The sequence below is a fragment of the Pygocentrus nattereri genome, chromosome 19 (assembly GCF_015220715.1).
Source record: "Pygocentrus nattereri isolate fPygNat1 chromosome 19, fPygNat1.pri, whole genome shotgun sequence".
Taxonomy (NCBI): domain Eukaryota; kingdom Metazoa; phylum Chordata; class Actinopteri; order Characiformes; family Serrasalmidae; genus Pygocentrus; species Pygocentrus nattereri.
This window is the reverse complement of record NC_051229.1, coordinates 17,434,252-17,453,242: the sequence shown is the minus strand read 5'-3', so window position 1 is coordinate 17,453,242 and position 18,991 is coordinate 17,434,252. Positions and strand designations below refer to the sequence as shown.

The 18,991-nt window shown below is 40.1% G+C and overlaps 1 protein-coding gene across 3 annotated transcripts in view; it reads left to right on the top strand.

Annotated features, from left to right (window-relative positions):
- The first annotated feature begins 1,166 nt into the window (after window positions 1-1,166).
- Window positions 1,167-18,991, top strand: part of LOC108427111 (transmembrane protein 200C) — a 32,096-nt gene continuing 14,271 nt past the window's right edge. Inside the window, exon 1 of one of the 3 annotated variants that reach the window (XM_017697055.2) lies at window positions 1,167-1,284. The gene's annotated coding sequence lies outside the window, so the exon portion shown is untranslated. Of the gene's footprint in view, window positions 1,285-2,310; window positions 2,475-14,695; window positions 14,822-18,991 lie in introns of those variants that run through there. The other 2 variants (XM_037530833.1, XM_017697054.2) reach the window with 2 other exon arrangements.

Sequence of the window (18,991 nt, the reverse complement as noted above, 5' to 3'; positions counted from 1 at the left end):
ATACATATTTTGTGCTTTTACCAAGTTCAAATTGGTGTGCAAATTGTTGAAAAAGGCCTTCATTGACCTTCGTATAACAGCACTGAAGATCTAAAATAGAGAAAGAGGTAATCTCAGTTGTGTCTATCATTCTATTTCATTGTCCCTTTTCGCAAACTGACAAATTGAGCTAAAGCATTAAAGAGAGGCAGCATGTGAGCTGGATTAGAGGGTATAGCTATCTTAACTTTGTGCTTTTGCTTTGAGTTTATGGTTGGCAAGTTAACTTATTAGAAAACTTAGGCAGTTTCCTTGATTCCTGAAGCAAGTGTTAAATTACTAAATGCACCAAAATGGACATGGACAGTTTTCTGTTTCTGTTTCACAACATAACATGAATTATGAAGGTGTAGTATGAACCCAAAAGTATTTTTTTTTTTGGAGTTCAGGTTGGCTGCATCCTTGGTTTTGACCCAGTAGAGATATGGTGTGGTCCACGATGGAGAGGATGAACGTGTATTGAAGACAAATTTTAAAGCAATAGCTTGAGTTAAGTAAGATGTAGTACGTTGATGTTAGATGGGAATCAATCCAAGTTCTGACTCCCACTGGCATGGTTTATAATCTCATAAGCACTTTGTGTTATTTCATTCCTTTTCATGTCCTTCATGGCAAATTAATGCGGTTTGATTTCATTCCGCTGGAGAGGGCCTGGCTCCATGAATTAATTACACATTGCAAGTGATAATAAGCAATGAATGCTTTTGGAACAGGCGTTATTGCAGAGGAAAACAGCTTCTCTCTCTCTCTCTCTCTCTCTCTCTTTTTTTTTTCTTGCATGTGTGCCTATTTTTGATTGGCACAAACCAAACACTGACAGCACTTCTAGCTTTTATGACCGCTAGGAGCGCTTGAAATTAAACAGCCGCATTCGCCTGTGCTTATGGCTTCAAATGTTTGTATTGGTATTGATTTGAGGGTGGCCTACATTATTGAAAATGTGGATTCTATCCAGCTGGGATGGAAAGGAAGCTGTCAGTGAATCAGAGTTTTCATTTTGATATTATCATCTCTCTCTCGCTTGGTCTCTCTCGCTCTGTCTCAAAAAAAAAAAAAAAGAAAAAAGAAAAAAGGGAGATGCGCCTGATGAAAACCTGCATGAAGGTGTTTCAGGATGCATTATGAAACCGTTGCCATGGCTACAACCTCGTCGGAGCAGGCGGCATGCATTCTGAACCAAATCTGAAACGACAGGGCTCGATCTCTCTCTCTCCTCAGAACCCTCCAGCTCCTCTGACCTGACATGTAAGTTTTCATTTGACTTTTACGCAGATCTAATCCACTCTCAGAATGGCTCATGGCTGTCTTTACTCTGGAATGGTAAGAGCAGAGTATGGAACACAGTTTGGATTCTCATTTCTTGGCTTCACTGATGCCAAATCGTGCTGGTTCTTCTCCTCCTTGCTGGCTATACCTAAAATGATCAAGCTTGTCTGATAAAAGTGATGTGTCTTCAAACATTAATATTATAATCTCAGAGTTCTGAAATCAGTCAGAGAGAGAGAGAGAGAGAGAGCATGGGAAGAGAAAGAAAGAGGGAGAGAAACAGAAAGCAATGAAAGAGAGAGAAGAGAAATAGAAGAGTGAGAGAAAGAAACTGGGAGAAGGGTGAGGGACAGGGAGAGTGCTATAGTAAGGGAAGAGAGAAAAAGAGATAATTGAGAGAGCAGAAGAAGAGAACACAAGAACTGGGAGAGAGAAAAAGAAAGCAGATGAAGAAAGAAAAGAGAAAGAAAGAATGAGAGGAGGGAGAGAAAGAGAGCAGGGAGAGAGAAGGAAAGAAAGAGATAAAGAGAGAGAGAAAAGAGAAAAGGGGGGAGGAAAAAGACAACCAGAGCAGTAGGAGAGAGAAAGAGAGAAAAGAGACAGAGAGAGAAAACAGAGGAAAAGAGAAGAGAGAGACAGAAAGGAAGAGAGGAAGGAGAGAGAAGGACCAAAGAGAAAGGCAAGAGGAGAGAGGAAGGGAGAGAAAGAGAAAGAGAAAACATATGGAAAGAGAAAACGAGAGAGACAGAGAGAGAGGGGGAGAGGGAGAGACAGAAAAAGAGAGGAAGGAAAAAGAAAAAGATAAGGGTGAGATAAAGAAGAGAATAAGAGGGAGAAGAGAGAGCATGATAAAAGATTGAGAGGGGAGGGAGAAAGAGAGAGAGGAAGAAGAGAGGAAAAGAGAGAGATAAAGATTGACAGGAGAGAGACAGAGAGAGAGAGAGAGAGAGAGAGAGAGAGAGACTGAATTTTAACAAGCCTTTATTGCTCACTCATGCAAAAAGCTTGATTGACAGGACAAGAACAGAAAAAACGCATCAGTGAGGGTGGGGAAGAGAGAAGAGAGGGAGACGTAAAGAGAGAGAGAGAGACAAGGAGAGAGAAGAAGACTGAAAGAAAGTTCACGTGTGGCACTCGCCCAGGAGCTCGAGTGTGGATTAAAGTTAAAGGTAAATATAAAGATCTTACAGTGGGACTGAAAACACTCCACTGTGTCAAACTAAAGGCTTCTGTGACCTACAGACTGAAAGACAAATTATTTGAGATCTGCGTTCTGCCATATCTGAGCGGCTGGATGGAGCTACAGTAAGGACACAATGATTTATACATTGTCCATACATAATGCAGTCTGTTCAACTGACTTCAAAGCTTGAAGCTTGGGTCTGTAAGCCTTCAGATCACAATGGTGCTCTTGTCCAAGTGACTACAAACACAAGCATGTTTTCATGCCTTATTTAGACTTCAACAAGAGGAGCACGGATGAAACACCACCTGTATTCCATCTATGAAGGACGCAGCCGTGTGCTAGTACATCAGCAGTACTACAACTTTTAAGCAAAAGAGGTTTACAGATATCAAGATACCTCAGCTCATCAGTAACTGTTCTTTTAAACTGAACTGTTATTTGACTTTCTAGGTTTTTTTTTTTTATTTTAAACTTAATTTAGTAATTACTTGAGCAACATTGCCATTGGACAGCTTGGCGGAGAATGCTAACTACTGGAGGCCCACGTTGGCTAACATCCTAGTAAGGGTTGAGGGGAGAAGAATGGCCATCCTGCCCACCCAGAGAAGAGTGTGGCAAATGATGCTCTCGTGGACTCCATGTGGCATTGCCAGAATCAAATTTGTGATTAGCTTGCTAGTTAATGGAATGCCTGCAAGCAACACAGAAGCTAGCACAGACACATTAGCCTTTTTTTACTGTTGTTGTTTAGCTGAGATAGTGAGAGTATGGGAGCAGTTTTTTTTTTAATTCTAGGCATTTACAGTCTGTCCACTTCCGATTAGCTACAAAAACATAGTCGCCTCAGTAGCACAGTATTTTAAACAGGAAACTCAACATTATGTAGCAACTTTAAGCAAAAGTAGTAGTCCAAGTTTCCATTGTGCACTACATGTTCCCTTATAGGTGAACAGGATTTTGACCAGGGGTCTGTAAAGCAAAGCCAGCCTTGTAAATGTTGCTACAAATTAATACAATTGTGGACGGACCATGAATAGACACATCAAACTCCAGCTGTCCAGCTTTTTAAAAGCCTTCTAGACTGAGATCTGAGAAGAAGCATGGAAATTAAAGGAGAGAAAAGTTATGAGATGTAAGCATTGGCTTTCACTCCCCTGTGATGTTACAGCCATCTGTGCCTGGGACCTGCGGAATCCGCCACAGTATTTTGCGGCGCGGGACTAATTTTTAGTGTTGCGTGCAAGAAACCATCCCACTGCAGGCGGGAGCAGGCTGAAGCACACAGGAAGAACTTTACATTACAGAACATTACAGAGCTTGCAGAGACTGCAGAGCCTTCAGTCTGATGGCCACAGCTGTCGAGCCCAGCAAAACACCAAAAATAACCATTATGTGGTTTAACTCCTGCTTTGTGTTTACTTGGACAAATGGTATTTGGTGCAGTTACTTCACAGTGAGCCTGACTACCGTGGATGGCATGTTATTTTAGCAGAGGATATTGTATTTGTGAAGAGGCTCTTTCATCTGTTGTATTCAGTTTTGGACGGAACTGCGTGGGTGGAACAGAATGTTTCAGTTGCAGGTGGGAGCGGGACAAATTATCCTGATTTTTTTTGTGGGAGCGGGTGGGAGCGGGACAAATTATCCTGATTTTCTGTGGGAGTGGGATGAAATCTTGCAGGAGCAGGCTGGAGCAGGACTGAAAAAACAGTTCCACGTAGACCCCTACAAGAGAGCATCCCTCAGTAAATAGCCAAATGCCATGTATTCACAGAATTTTTTCATCACTATGTTTATATGTGCTATGCTAGCTATTCTGTTGCTAGCATTCTGTTAACTAGCCAGTCTAAGAGAGCATAATTGTCCTTGCTCACTTCGTGTTAGTAAGATGGCCATTACTGGCCATAACTCTGCTAGCCAACACTGGCATCCGTTAGCAGAATTGGCAGCAAGCATTATCCTCCAAGTGTATTGAGCTGTTCAATAATGTTGGATTGCCAGCAACTGAAAGACATAGTAGTGCTTTATGTGTCTTGGAGGAAGCACACTCTAGCTTTCACGCACCCAGCTTGGTAGCATGAAAGGGGGAGACCTAACTAAGGGGTGGAACAGGACATGGGTACAAAATGGGTAACCCCCCCAAAAGTGTGTCTTCAGGCTAGCCCTCAGTTCCTCAGTTCTCATTAACAATTTGACTAATGCTAGCATGTCATGAGAGATGCATGATGGCTTAACGGCCCTTTAACAAGGTCATGGTGCTGAGCTTAAACCCTTCACCTTCAGCACAAGTGTGTTCCTACAGGTTCTCACCAAGAGCAACAGAGAGAGGAAAAAAAAGATAGGGACATGACTGAGAACACCTGCTGTGTTGGCCCAGCTGGAACCCCACTTCACCTTCCCCTTATGTTTGTCTCGCTCTCTTCTCTCTCTCTCTCTCTCTCTCTCTCTCCTTCTTTCTCTATCTTGCTCTCTCTCTCAGTACATTCTTCTGTCTCATCCTTCTCCGCTGCTCCAGTTCCTCTGCTCTGCATGCTGTCAGAGATGTATTGAAGGCATGAGACGAGTTTCAGAGGGCGATTGGGTTGCTCATACATCTCCACTGACCTACAGCCCTCACCACTTTGTCATGCATCTCATTAATGTATCCCCCACCTCCTCCAAATCTTACTCCTCAGCCACCTTTATCACATCAAAAGCATGGGTTGTTGCTGCTGTATCACAAAAGATGTTTTTGTAGGTGCTGGCTTGCACAGGCTTGTTTGTGCAAATGATTTTCATCATACTTTTGGACTTTTGGAAAAGAAATATCTTGACGGGTAATTGCTTGTGTCTGATTGGATATAATGATATATCAAATAATGAAGTACAGTAGTTTTTGTCATTATGCTCTTTAAAGCTGCTGCACTCAAAAATGGATACGTTTTGTTAAGAATGGGCATATTTTTGCCAGAAGACCCATTTATGTCATGTTCACATGTGTATGTGTGTGTGTGTGTGTGTGTGTGTGTGTGTGTGTGTGTGTGTGTGTGTGTGTGTGTGTGTGTGTGTGTGTGTGTGTGTGTCTGGTCTCTCTCATAGACTGGCACTTTGGTGTCCTAGAAACTTGGAAAGAGGAAGGTGTACAGAAAGCAGGAGATGGTAATAGAACCCAAGTGTAAGATCACGTGTGTTCATGTGTGTGTCTTTAGTATAAGCCACTTGGGTTTGAGGTCAAGATGAGTCTCAAATCACTGGGCTTCAAGTCTGAGTTGAGTCTCAAGAATCTTATTATTAGCTGCATTTACATGAATTGAACATTGAAAGTGAACTACCAATAACTTATGCAGTGAAAATGAAAATGGTATAAACTAAACACCACAGTGTAAACTAAATTTCATTCACAATTTAAAATACTCTGCAAACAAGGAGATTTTACACACTGGTAAAACAGCAGCTATCATTAAATAACAATAAATTTAATCAATTCATTGGTGATGCTTTACAGCTTTCAAGTTATAAACCCATTTCGAAAAAATTTGGGATGCTGTGCAGAATGTAAATAAAAATAGAATGCAATGATATGCAAATCATGTAAACCATATTTTAAAGGAAAATACTACAAAGACAACATATCAAATATTGAAACTGAGAAATTTATTTATTTATTTTTAAATATATGCCCTTTTTTTTCAGTGGTGACAGGCCTGGACTGCAGGCAGGCCAGCTTAGCACCTGTACTGGATGGCAGCATATATTGCCAAAAACATGTATATATTGTTTAGCATTAATGGTGCCTTCAGAGATGTGCATGTCACCCATGTCATGTGAACTAATGCACCCCTATACCATCATGAATACTAGCTTTTGAACTGTTCACTGATAACAAGCTTGTCTTCAGGCCAGAGGATGCAGGGTTCATGATTTCCAAAAAGAATTTCAAATGTTGATTTGTTGGACTACAGGACAATTTTCCACTTCCCCTTAGCCCATTTTAAATGAGTTCAGGCCCAGAGAAGGTGGCGGCATTTCTGGATCTTGACTATTTGTCGTTTCTTCTTTGGGTTTTAGAGTTTTAACTTGTATTTGTAAATGCAGTGACAAACTGTTTTCACAGACAGTGGTTTTCAGAAGTGTTTCAGACCCCATGCAGTGATTTCCACTACAGAATCGTGTCTGTTTTAATTGCCATATTAAGTTTTTTTTAGGTTGAACTGACAAATTTGGATTTATATAATTCAAAACAGTGATTATAAACTTTTGAACAGTAATGTATGTGTGTGTGTCTGTGTGTGCGTGTATGTTCTCTCTCATAAAGCTGCGCTTTGTGTCCTAGAAACTCTAGATGAGGGAGGTGTTGAGACTGCAGAGAGGTAAATAATTAAAACAGTGAAAATCCAATTTAAAAGTTTCTAAACTGCTGTTTTCCTACATTTAATGGTCCAGCAGCACAGCTATACTCCAAAAAAAGGCTGTTTAAAGTCATTCCGCTTAGCAACCACACAATAAAAGAAGGATTTTCACTGTCAATGTTCTGTAAAACATCAATCAAATCCAAAGTATGAAATTTCAGTATTTGAAAATATTTGAAAAAAAGTTGCTTGTAATGCTTGTAAATGAACTATACATACACTGTATGTTAACACTGCTGTCGTTAATCTACAGAACTAGAATGTAAATTCACAATGACACAAATACAAATGATCACCATTATTTCACAGACATTTGCATTTATTTATATGATTGTTGCTGTTATTATTATGGTAAAATACTGTACATCTGAATAACTAGTTCTACTAGTGAAACTGTTTAATTACAGTGAAAGGCAGTATTTATAAGAAATTAATTGACTAATTATACATATTTTTACTGTAAAATGCCAGACTTTTTACTATTTTTTACAGTGTACTTTTGGTTGATTGGGGAACTGTGAATGGATGTTTCTTTACATGAAACTTGCTGTAAATGAATCGGGAGAGTGTGACAAACCTTTTTTAAATGGCCATAGTGGTCTAAAACCGGCATTTAATATGTTATTGGCCATGCTATGTAGCATTCTGTAGCACAGCATTACGCCCTTTTCAGCCTTATCGGCTTGATAGATTTCACGATTTTCAGAAGGGCTTTTTCTAGTCTTGAATCTAGAAAATCTTCCAGCACTCATTAAAAATCTTCAGCTGTCAAAGTTTTCTCTTCTCTCTGCCTTGCCCCCTGCTCTCTTAGCCCCTAAGTAATTCTGGCTGGTAAGCAGATGCTTAGAGACTTGACTCAAGACTGAGCCCGACTCCACCTCATTTCTGAAAACCCATATTTATCCCATCCACCCACTGCAGAGACTGCAGGTGAGCCGTCAGATAAAGACGATTACCCGCAGGCAAAATGATGGGCCTGGAAAGCCTTGATACAGTATCATGATGGAAATGCTTTGATAGGAGGCTCAGAGCAACCTTGTAGGAGCTCTCTGACTAAATGAGAGATCAATCAGAGTTTAGGTCATACTATGGATGAGGTGGCTTACTATGCAGTTTAGTCCACACTCAGCACAATCTAAAATCAGTGTGTTACAGCACAGTCACACTCTGCAACCAATCAAAAGCCAATTTGGACAATGCTTCAAACTAAAAAGTCTGGCGCCATCTGGGTTAAAAACCCTGAGTGAGAGTCTATTACCTTTCCTGAAGTTTGAAAACATCACAGATAATGGTGTAGGGTAAGTTAGAGTTTGTTGGTTGCTCCAAAGCTTTGCACTTAAAGCCAAAAAACAAATGGAGTTCTTTGCCCTCAGATGAATCTAAGCATCTTGGAGCTTCAGATGAACCACACCTTGGCCTACACTAAGACCAGTGATGTTTTCAAGCTTCAGAGACCCACATCCAGGGTTTTTATTGACTTTCTTAGTCTTTACCTTGTTCATGATACTGAAACTGGCCTTTATCTTTGGTTGAGATAAGATTAGAGACATAGACAGAACTATCCCCCAAAGGAAACCACTGCTAAACCCCTTTATCTGTGGATCTCAAAAGGCAGAAAGCTGCTCTAATAGATCAGGGGTGGTCACAATAAGTGGGGGATGTTCATATGGATACAGCACATGATGAATAGCTGTGTAGTTCCCTGAAGGTGGAGATGATCATATCTGACCTAGAACAGTGCAACTGGACACACTTAAAGGTTATGGTTCTTCAAGGGTTCTTTAGTAAAGAAATGGTTCTGTATAGACCCATGAACACTCAAAGAACTATTTGCATGATTAAAGGGTTCTTTGCCTGGTGAAATGGTTCTACAGATTTGGTGGAGAATGTGATATAGGTGGTTCTATATAAAACCTTTTTGAAATGGGTTCTGTGTAGCACCAAAAAGAGTTCTTCTATTGAGATGAAGAGATGAAATTAGCCTCAAAGTGTCAGAAATCTGCAGTTATTATTGGCAGTAAAAAGTTTCAAAGTTTCTCTGGGTGACCTGCTTACATAAGAAAGTGCAAATTTTTACAACTGTGTTTGTGTTTGCTTGTTTGGGGTTTTATGCTAATGTGATGTAAAGAGGACTTCAGTGGCTATGGGATTTTGCTCTTAGTTGCGTTCCCCTCTATAAATAACTGCTGCAGGAATTAAAACTTACTTGCCTGCTGAAGAGGATCTTCCATGAGGGATATGAGCCATAACCACAATAACTATGTGCATACCAATAGGTCCATGCTGGTCTAGCTAGGATATGATCATAAAAACAGCATGGACTGACTGTCATAGTCTGACCAAAGTCTCAGCTGATCAGGAGAGGACAAAGAAGAGGGGACTTTTCAATCAAACTCACTCACCCTTGGCAAGGCTAGTCCCACTGTGCTATGCAGAAAGCCACGCAAACTTTGCATTGCAACTGCATTTGTGTACAATTACTTTGTCTCCCAAGGCTATAAACGTTGGTGTAAAAGTGTGGTGCATTTTCTATCTTTTTGTTGATGTTAGCCATGTAGTCTTTAGCATGCTGAATACCAAAGTAGACAGAGTTGTATCAGCAGTCACGTATAAGAGATGCGAAACATTTGTGACCTAAAACTAAGAAAGTAAATCAAATGTTGTGGTTTTGAAATATTAAGCATTCTGAAGTAGTTCACTGCTAAAGTCCTCTACACATCTTTGTTCAAATTTTTTTTAGGTATGAAAAGCTAAATGTGGCAGGTCACAATGATTTAAGGGTACATTTTGCTGCTGAAGTTTACTCGATCCCTTGGCCATCTGAAAACTCAATCTTTAATGTCAGGCTATACTGCTGTGCATGTAAACAGTTCTAGACACAGTTCAAAAATAAATGTCTTGGTTAGGTAAGAAAGTTAGGCTGTTGTATGCATGTATGTTTGGGTCCTGGTAGCCTATCTGCTCACAGTAATAAGGATTAAATATCTTGGTCCTGATTATAACATTCCTGCCTATCTGTGTCTCTGCAGCTTTGGAGATGGATATATGCTTCAAAGTGTTCTGCAAACCTCTATATTTCCCAGTTCAGACTAAAGAGCATGAGTACTTCTAAGCTCTTTGGCTGATGTCTCACTTTATGTGAGAAGAACTCTCTGCATGTTGATGGTTAAAGCAGTTCCAGTAGCCTACTTTTCTTGATCGTAAATGATTGCGACTAAAGGTCTCGAAGCCTTTTTTTCCAGCACACTCAGCCAGCACTTACTAATAGGACACAAGATTACCAGATGATTCCTCCATCGCCCCAGATAGGGAAGAATAATGAGTTCTAACTTTTCTTCCTGCTCTCATATGTACACGTAATGAGGAGGAACAGGTGTGCTTTGGTCTTAAGCCACTGAGCGCATTTGCAAAAAGTCAGCTCCAGGATGAGGAAGAGGGAGTGCGGGGTGGGGGGGTGTCCCACAGCTCATTTACAGAAGCATAGAGGGAGAGGCTAGACTTTTGTTTGAGTTGGGGAATAAGCCAAAGCCCATAGCTTAACGGCAGGCAATTAAAAAAGCACACAGCTTTGAGGCGAGCTTGCCGTGTGATCAGTATGCAAAGGAATGAGAGACAATGAGGGAGAAGGAGAGAGAGAGAGAGAGAGAGAGAGAGAGAGAGAGAGTCTCTTTTAAATTCGCGATGGACAGAGTGATATCAAAACCTTTCAATTGTTCTATACTCTGGCAAAGCAATAAGGTGTTATCAAAAGCAATTCTCCTTGTTTAACTTTCTCTTGTCCTTTTTTCTTCCTTACATTCTGTCTCCAAACCTCTCTGTCCAGTCCAGTTTTCGTCCTTCTTCTTCTTGTTGCAAAGCACGGACCTGCCTTGTGGCTCACTCACTCATTCTCTCATGTTCAGCAGGCTGAAGATTCTCCACAAAGTGAAGCTATTCAAACTCTAGAGAAGAACTGAAAAGAGAGGAATATTAAAAGAGAGGAAACTGGCATGAGCCCACACCAGCAGGATCTCATGAATGCACATATGTTGGCAGCCCCAAATTACATGTTTAACTGGCCCATAACCATAAAATACCACCAGTTAATGCTGTGGCTACTGCAGTAAAGCAACAGCAGCAAATAATATTATTGATTATTGATTACTTACATTGATAAAATGTTCACTTGATCAGGGTAATACATCATGGAGAGGTTGTACAATGAAAGAGTGGTGCGTCAGAATGATCATTTACATATAAGGTACAGTAACAAAAACACTTGTTTAATTTTTAGTCCACAAACTCATACAAATGTCATAAGTAGACTTCATGGTAAAAAAGTAAAATACAAGATAAAATTTAGTATATAGCTCCTATAAACACTTTTAGTAATGAGATATCAAGGATAAATCTACAATGTGAATAGTGTTTCAGCCTAGTAGAAATAATCATGATAAAAGTGATTGGCCATCTGTAATAGCCTGGATGAGTTCAGTCAGAAATAGAAGGCCAATCCACATCACAGTAATGCAGCAGCACAAACAAAATCTGCTAATAGACAGGGTTGTGTGCCACGTTGTTGTTTTCATTGATCGTTACTCTTATTATTACTTTCAATCCAAGCTACAGTGAAATTGCACAGTTACTTTATCCCAACATGAATCAGCCAGGCTAAGCCCTTACAAATTACAATAGAAAACCTCCTCTGATAAAACTAATCCAGTTCAAATAGGGCTTAATTTGGTTCTTTGGCATTTTACAGCATCACTAACTACTCTGGCATGAGATGTCTCTTCTAATGTCTCTTTCAGTAGACCGTAGGAAGGGTGTAGTAGGTCTCCTGTGCAAAGTGACTTCCCTCCCTTCTGTGTCTGTGTCTCTGAGCTGTCACATTACATCCATGCACCTGTACAGATCTATTTCCTGAGCGCACCTGTGATTTAGGTCACTGTCTAGTTACTCCGTCCATCCACCTTGGGAGATCTTCCTGACAGCAACATGGATCATGTCGAGAGGAACCACTGCTCTTTTCTGAGCGGCCTTTAAATCAGTTTTATATAAAAGAAAGAACAACAGGCTCTTGCATTTAAGTTATTTGAGCTTCAGCAGGGATGTCTGCACTATGTCACTGTCACTGACTACAGATAGTCAAAGTGTGTGCTCTCTAATAGCTACCAAACTCAACGTATGCATATGTCATGTTGATACTTCGTCCATCTGATCAGTCACAAATCCACACAGCAATGGGTTACAAATGCAACACTAAACCCACAGAACCTGGTTTGTTTAGGAGGCTTTTCCTGTTCTGTGCATTAGCAGGTCACTATCCAAACATCACACTAAGGCCTGGATTCCATCAGCCTCAGCAAGAGTAAGCAAAAGATTTGGGAAACTTGGGGAACAGCCAGTGCTGGAAATGGCATACACAGTGCAAAATGATTTGCTATTTGAACCTCAAAAAGTCACTGAAGCTCCAATAGTAAGTTAACAACAGCACAAAAGTCTGTTTATTTGAATAATATTTTTACTTTTAAACCATTATATCTAAATTATTAATCTAAGTTTCCTAATGAATCCATTTCAAAGATAGAATGGGTGTCATATTCCTCCATCCAACATTTTGTTTCCATTGTTTCAGACAAACTCACACTTACTTACAGTTGCCAGAATGTTACCAGAGTTGCACTATGTAAGAAGCTACATTCATTCAGTTGTGCACCATGGCTTGTGCTAAAACACTGTTTCTTTTAATAGCGTCAGCATTACAATGTGTTTACTTAAAAGGGAATTTCTCAAATTTCTGCATAATTAAATGACTAAGATGTAAAGAGTCATTCAGAGTGGTTTGGTGTGAAAAGCTTTGTTCTACAAAAAAAAGGCTGAATTGTTCACTGTGGTACTGATAGGAACCAGACAAGTGAAATGGCTATATCACAAATATGCCACCTGATGCCAGAGACATTGTAGTACAATTGTTTTGCAATACACTGTTGCATATTTTCTAAAAATACATTCACAATGGAGAGGCACATGCAAGGCATTCCATAGGAAAATATTTAATACAGATTAATGATAATTTAATCATAATTTTTAAAAAGATTTATCACTATTTTAAGATTGTCAAGATCATCAAAATTATATATAAAAAACTCATCAAAAAGATGTTGATTTACTGCTGGTTTTGAACAGTGAATAAAATTGCTATATTTGTGTTGCTGACATTGTGACTCCTGGTCCTATCATCTTATCTTATCTTATCTTATCTTATCTTATCTTATCTTATCTAGTCTTTTATTTTAGACTAAATAAATCCCAAAAAGAGAAGACCAGAGCCTAGCAAATGTCACTTGCTATGCTAACAGATGTTGGATCTAGGGGCTCAGTACTAAATGAGTTATGGACTTGGTACTTTATTACTCCATGTCTGTGCTGTTACATTGGTATTTTAGTGCATAAGATTAGACAGTAAAAACAATATTAATTAGTAAAATGATACTGCTTATTTACTGTGGTGTTGTGCAATTATGTATAGGACTATATTTGGCATGTAACATCTTAACTTGTGGTAGACTGTTGTCGGGGGCTACTCCCTGAACTGACTCTGTCTTTCTAATATACAACACTGTTAATGTGTTGTTGTCTTGTAGCATCTAATTAATCTATTACTCATGCTTGGTAATTCCACTTTAACAATCTGATTGGTCAGTTAAATATTTTTTTCCTGTGGCCTGATTGGCTAGTAAGAGTTTTCCTACTGTGCTTCGCTTGACTAGGTGAATTTTCCCTAGTCCACACTGAATGGTTTCCTGAATTTTCCCTCCTGTCCTCTGATTGGCTAGTTGAAGCATGCTACTGTGCCCTGATTGGCTGATAGAAGTTTTCCTCTTGCAGTCCAAATGGTCACGAAAATTCAAGGGTTCCAATCGGAGTGCCAGGGGGAAAATTCAAAGAGCCAGTTAGAATGCAGTAGTCAATCACAGGCATGAGGGAAATTTTAACTAACCAATCAGAGCGGGAATCAAATCCGTCAAATCAGCAAAAATCAAAGAGATGCTCACAGGTGCCCTCATCCAGCATTAACACCTGGCAGTGCTCATCAGCTCCAAATACTGTTCAGTTTCTTAGCATGCTTCAGCACACCACTAAGCATTTTGCTGTTACTATATGAAATTAAAGTCACAGCGAGATCTCAGTACCACAGAAACCACAGTAGATGTCATATGGCTTGCAATTTACACAGAGAAAGAGGGGAGGGGCACGCCATCTCACTTCTGACACCAGTGTGGCATCAACAAAGAATACGAGGTGGGAAACACTGTGCTTTAACGGTTAGAGGAGATCTGCCACCCACTGCTCACAAAATAGCCAAAATAGCAGGCAGGTCACTTCCAGCCATACCCCTGAACCCAGCACCGAATAATAAAACCTGTGACACGTGTGCTAATCATTAAGCTAACAGCATCAATTTAGTGCTAAACGCTGAGTCAATATTTGTTTATCACAATATCAGGAAGCCCCAAGAACAAGAGCTCTGCTGTCATTTTGTTTATTATCCTGGCAGTTAGTTCATACACAGTGGTAAATGTTGTAGGCTAGCTAACAGCTAATTGTTAACTCTTTTTGAACCATGTACGATTTCACAAGGCATAAATACCTTTAAAGACAGGAGAGGTGAATGATAGCCTATATGTAATGTCGATGGTGTGATTGTTAAGGGCTTCTCTTTGACTTATTGCTTCATTTATCATCAATTTAACAGCACTTTTACCTCAGTATGGCTTTCAGCCGCTCCTCCCGCCTTTCCGCGTCACCCAGTCGTGCGCGTGCCTGTGCGCGCGCTCTCCCCGCCCCCTCGTGCTCTTGGCAGGCTGAGCGGAGAGCAGCGCGAGGAAGCGCTGAAGGCGGCGGGAGCGCGAGCTACGGAGCGCGTGAGATCGAGACAGAGATGACCACACGGCACTCGGTAAGTCTGCACGTCCCCGCGCGCGTCTGTGTGTGGCAGCAGTAACTTTGCTGTGTCAGAGCAGACAGAAGTCGTTCCCCCGACCATTAGGCGTGTCGGTGAATCACCACCACAGAACTTTTATCGATGGAGGAGAGATCACGAGTCAGTCCGTTATTCGACGCGGTGAACACGGTTTCTCCCCCTGCTCTTTATTTCATTCTAGCACGCTTCTGTCGTTCAACGCAGTGGAGTGAGGCAGCATGGGTTTGTGGCTTAAACACTGGACATCACTTTCAGACACCAGCGCACAGCAGAATCACTTAAACCCAAAGCAGAGAAAGTGGACTTTCTATAGGTCCTGATTCAACTCTATAGGTCTTCATACTACAGGTCATAATTTAACACTATAGGTCTTAATTTAACAATTTAAGTCTTAATTTAGCGCTATGGTTATTCATACTATAGGTCTTAATTTAACTCTATGGGTCTGAAGTCAACACTACAGGTCTTAATTTCATGCTATAGGTCTTCGTATTGTAGGCCTTTTTAAAACCCTATAAATCGTAATTCACCACTGTAGGTCTTAACAGGTTTTAATAGTGCAGGCCTTAATTCAACACTATATACTTTAATTCAGCAAGACAGGTGTTACAGATCTTAATTCAGCAATGTGGATCTTAATTCATCTCTGTAGACCTTAATTCAACGCTACAGGTCTTAATTCGAGGTCTATATATATATATATTTTTTTTTTTTTTTTTCTTTTTTTTTTTTAATGCTTTAGGTGCTTATTTGTTTAATGCTTTTTGGTTCAACACCAAACACTACAGATCTTAATTCAGCATTATATGCCTTAATATTATAGGTCATAATTGAACACTACAGGTCTTAATTGAATCCTGTATATCTTAATTTAATACTGTAGATCTCAATTCAATAATATAGGGCTTAACTCAGCATTAAATGTCTTCATGCAACACTACAGGTCTTAATACTATAGGTGTTAATTCAACACTACAGGTCATTCTTCAACACTACAGGTCTTAATACTATAGGTGTTAATTCAACACTACAGGTCATTCTTCAACACTACAGGTCATTCTTCAACACTACAGGTCTTAGTTCTACATTATATATCTTAATACTATAGGTCATAATTCAACACTATAGGTCTTAATTCAACAGTACAGGTCTTAATACTATAGGTGTTAATTCAACACTACAGGTCTTAATACTATAGGTCTTAATTCAACAGTACAGGTCATACCTCAACACTATAAGTCTTAGTTCAACGTTATATATCTTAATACTGTAGGTCCTAATTCAACAGTATAGGTCTTATAGGTCTTAGTTCAATGCTATATATATTAACTTATACTATAATAATTAGGCTATAATCCAATGCTATATATATTAATTCCATATGCAGATCTAAAAAAATATGGCTTAACTCGGCACTGTAGCTCTTAATCCAACCCTGTCTTAATACTATATGTCTCACTTCAACACTCTGTGTATTTGTTCTACATTGTGGATCTTCACCATTGTGATCTGAGTTTATTAACACGCATAATTACAGCGCGTATGTCTAAATTCAGCGCCAGTTCTTTGTCTAACAGTGACGCTACAGTTGGTCTGTTGGTGTTTATCCAGCTCTGAGCGCGTTGCTTGCCTGGCTCATTTGCGTCTACAGAGAATACGTTTTATAACAGGTTAGCCTGTAGGGCGCGATTAAAATGCGCTCTTAATGTGAGTTATCGTTAATAAACACAGATGTTATTGTGTCATGTGAGACGTCTAAATCTGTGAGTAACAGCGAGTGGACGCGAGTTCAGGAAGAGATGGTAGGATGTGGGGGGACTGTGGGGCTGCTTGCCTGGTGGGGAAACTCGTGGCAACTGCCGGGAAAACAAAGGCATGTGTGGGGTAGAGGAGGGAACAGTGCTCAAGATATTAAGGGATTATCTTCGAATATTCCGTTGTTTTCTTTTTCTCTTTTCTGAAAGTAAATGCATGGTTATCCTCGCCGTGGTATGAAAGGGGTCAGACGAATCCTTTCACATGCTTAACCTGAGCCATACATTGTGGTGTTGGGTAATCTCCAACTGCACTAACTGCTGAGTCCAGCTAACGGTGGGATCTAAAGCCCCGCAGAGTAATCTGATGGAGAGCTATTGTTTAGCTCCAGCGTTTAATCCCCGGAATTCAGATAGCAGAAGATCATGAGGGCACGGAATGAAGTACATCGACAAAACGACAATCGCATTATGTCTGACTGTGATATATACTCAACGCTGTGGCTCAGCCTAATGCGAGCTCTCCACTCTGATAGCAGCCTGTCATGTGGATCCCATTAATCTCAATGTGCGCGTTAGAAGACTTCAGGACCACGGACAGGGTCCTCTCTGGCGGATTAACCAGAGAACTTGCAGAGAGAATTGCTGTTCTGTCATGTGTTCCAGGTTCCTCAAACGCTAGAGGGCGCTCCAGAGCGAGTCTAAAAATGAATGGGTTAAGATGGAACATTTGAGCAAAATCATCGTTTATAAATGCTTAAACAGTTTTTGGTGTAACAGAATACATTCATTACCTAAACGCAGAGCAGCATAAAACATTTTAATGGTTATATGCTTAAACGCCTTTAAACTCGAGTTACAGGAGTTTAAAGAGGCGCTTCATGACGTCAGCAAGTGCGAACAGCCAATGAGCTGCTCCGCTGGCCAAACAATCAGGACTCAGTAGCAGCAATGCCAGCGTCCTGCTGCCATTAACCCTTTTGCTATACAAAAAAGAAAACAGGTAAGTTTTCTTTGCTTTTTTAGGTGAATTTAGTGAATTAAAAATAAAGTTCTGGGCAAGTGATTTTAACTTTTCATTTCTGTCTATTTAGCTTCGTCTATCCTCATTCATTGAATATCTCGCTCGCCGGCGCCCTCTTTCGCAGTTATGTTTTTGATATAAGGAGGGAAATAGGAAGAGGCCAGGCTCCTCATAAACCATCTCTGGTTTAACCTTTAAGACTTATTACTCAGTAATGAATCTTAACATATATTGCTCGGCAATCATCATGACTTCATGCTCTGCTCACAAAATCAACTGTTTCTAGAAGCTTTACGGAAAAAACACCCATTCACTCTAATAGGTGAAAAGTACATATTTGTTTCTTGTCATAATCTGATATTTTAAAACAGAACAATAGAATAAAAAGCCTGGAAATGAGACGAGGAGTCAATACAAAATATCATTTCAAAGGATTATGGTAGAATTATGTTCACTGACTAAAGGTACTAAGATGTACCATTGAGGGTACCATCCCAGTGATAGTGATAGTTTCATACCTTTTTCCTGCACAATAAAAAAAGGTAAAAACAATGTGCCCCTCTTGTCACTGGGATGGTACCCTCAAGGGTACCATCTCAGTCCCTTTACTCAGTTTATTGTTCTGTTTTATTGCTCTGTATTATTTGCAAAACTTGGATGTAAATCATTTGCAGTCAATGATTGTCTGAAGTCTAAAACACATAGACATCATCAAATACTGAGTTTCCTCCATTCTGATACTTTGCCAGGCCTTTGCTGCAGATGCTGCTTGTTTGTGGTACTTTTGAGCCCGAGTCAGCTTTTAGTTTTGTCTTTAGTAAATGAAAATCATGCTCAGTTGGGTTGAGGTCAGATGACCGACTCGGCCATTCTTTTCCTTAACCCCTTAAAATCCCAGGCTTATTACGGTGTGCAGTATGTGTGCAATAACACTTTAGGCCTGGCAGACCTTTGCCATCTAAAATAACACTTTAGGCCAGTAATACTTTAGGCCTGGCAGGCCTTGGCCATTTTAAGGGGTCTTGGTCATTATCCATCACTGCTGTGAAACACCATCCTATCGTTTTTTCAGCACGTGTCTCGATCTGAGCAGAAAGGACAGCTGTATACACTTCAGAATTCATCCTGCTACTTCTACTGGCAGTAACATCATCAGTAAACACCAGTGACCCAGTTCTGTTGGCAGCCATACATGCCCATGCCATAACACTGCTTCCACTGCTTTTCTTTCCTTCTCTGTACTCTTCTCTTCCTTCTCTTCATTCTGGTACAAGTTAATTTTGGTTTTATTTGTCCAAACAATCTTGTTCCAGAATGGGGCAGGCCTGTTTATGTGTTTTCTAGCAAAGTCTGTTCTTGAGTGTTACC